Source organism: Eumetopias jubatus, unplaced genomic scaffold (genome assembly GCF_037043125.1).
Source record: "Eumetopias jubatus isolate StellerSeaLion01/CBP00866 unplaced genomic scaffold, mEumJub1_p1.0 scaffold_13, whole genome shotgun sequence".
NCBI lineage: Eukaryota > Metazoa > Chordata > Mammalia > Carnivora > Otariidae > Eumetopias > Eumetopias jubatus.
Window position 1 is genome coordinate 104,535,108 of NW_028274819.1, and position 2,609 is coordinate 104,537,716.

The window sequence follows — 2,609 nt, forward strand, 5'->3', positions numbered from 1 at the left end:
ATGACTTTAAAGATACTAGCTGGGCTGGAAAAAAGTGTGGAAGTTATTAGAGAAACCCTTTCTGGAGAAATAAAAGAACTAAAATCTAACCAAGTCGAAATCAAAAAGGCTATTTACGAGGTGAAATCAAAAATGGGGGCACTAACTGCTAGGATAAATGAGGCAGAAGAGAGAATCAGCGATATAGAAGACCAAATGATGGAAAATAAAGAGGCTGAGAAAAAGAGGGAGAAACAACTACAGGATCACGAGGGCAGAATTCAAGAGATAAGCGATACGATAAGACAAAACAACATTAGAATAATTGGGATCCCAGAAGAAGGAGAAAGAGGGACAGGGGCAGAAGGTATTATGGAGCAAATACTAGCAGAGAACTTCCCTAATGTGGGGAAGGAAACAGGCATCAAAATCCAGGAGGCACAGAGAACCCCTCTCAAAATCAATAAAAATAGGTCAACACCCTGACATCTAATAGTAAAACTTACGAGTCTCAGAGAAAAAGAGAAAATCCTGAAAGCAGCTCAGGAGAAGAGATATGTAACCAACAATGGTAGAAACATTAGATTGGCAACAGACCTATCCACAGAGACCTGGCAGGCCAGAAAGGACTGGCATGATATCTTCAGAGCACTAAACGAGAAAAATATGCAGCCAAGAATACTATATCCAGCTAGGCTGTCATTGAAAATAGAAGGAGAGATAAAAAGCTTCCAGGACAAACAAAAACTAAAGGAATTTGCAAACACAAAACCAGCCCTCCACGAAATATTGAAAGAGGTCCTCTAGCAAAAGAGAGCCTAAAAGCAGCATAGATCAGAAAGGAACACAGACAATAACAGTCACCTTACAGGCAATACAATGGCACTAAATTCATACCTTTCAAAAGTTACCCTGAATGTAAATGGGCTCAATGCCCCAATCAAAAGACACAGGCTATCAGATTGGATTAAAAAACAAGACCCATCGATATGCTGTCTGCAAGAGACTCATTTTAGACCCAAAGACACCCCCACATTGAAAGTGAGGGGCTGGAAAACCATTTACCATGCTAATGGACACCAAAAGAAAGCTGACGTGGCAATCCTTTTATCAGACAAATTAGATTTTAAAACAAAGACTGTAATAAGAGATGAAGAAGGACACTATATCCTACTTAAAGGGTCTATCCAACAAGAAGATCTAACAATTGTAAATATCTATGCCCCGAACATGGGAGCAGCCAATTATATAAGGCGATTAATAACAAAAGCAAAGAAACACATTGACAACAATACAATAATAGTGGGGGACTTTAACACCCCCCTGACTGAAATGGACAGATCATCTAAGCAAAAGATCAACAAGGAAATAAAGACTTTAAATGACACACTGGACCAAATGGACTTTATAGACATATTCAGAACATTCCATTCCAAAGCAACAGAATGCACATTCTTCTCTACTGCCCGTGGAACATTCTCCAGAATTGATCACATCCTAGGTCACAAATCAGGTCTCAACCGGTACCAAAGATTGGGATTATGCCCTAAATATTTCCAGACCACAGTGCTTTGAAACTAGAACTCAATCACAAGAGGAAAGTCGGAAAGAACTCAAATACATGGAGGCTAAAGAGCATCCTACGAAAGAATGAATGGGTCAACCAGGAAATTAAAGAAGAATTAAAAAAAATTCATGGAAACCAATGAAAATGAAAACACAACTGTTCAAAATCTTTGGGATACAGCAAAGGCAGTCCTGAGAGGAAAGTATATAGCAATACAAGCCTTTCTCAAGAAACAAGAAAGGTCTCAAATACACAACCTAACCCTACACCTAAAGGAGCTGGAGAAAGAACAGCAAATAGAGCCTAAACCCAGCAGGAGAGGAGAAATAATAAGATCAGAGCAGAAATCAATGAACTAGAAACCAAAAGAACAGTAGAACAGATCAACAAAACTAGGAGCTAGTTCCTTGAAAGAATTTACAAGATTGATAAACCCCTGGCCAGACTGATCCAAAAGAAAAGAGAAATGACCCAAATCAACAAAATCATGAATGAAAGAGGAGAGATCACAACCAACACCAAAGAAATACAATTATAAGAACATAGTATGAGCAACTCCCAGGGGAATTCTATCATTTAAAGAAGAATTAATACCTATTCTCCTGGAACTGTTCCAAAAAACAGAAATGGAAGGAAAACTTGCAAACTCATTTTATGAGGCCAGCATTACCTTGATCCCCAAACCAGACAAAGACCCCATCAAAAGGAGAATTACAGACCAATATCCCTGATGAACATGGATGCAAAAATTCTCACCAAAATACTAGCCAATAGGATCCAACAGTACATTAAAAGGATTATTCACCATGACCAAGTGGGATGTATCCCTGGGCTGCAAGGCTGGTTCAACATCTGCAAATCAATCAACGTGATACAATACATTAAGAAAAGAAAGAACAAGAATCATATGATCCTCTCAATAGATGCAGAAAAAGCATTTGACAAAGTACAGCTTCCTTTCTTGATCAAAACTCTTCATTCAGAGTATAGGGATAGAGGGTACATACCTCAATATCATAAAAGCCATCTACGAAAAACCTACAGCGAATATCATTCTCAATGG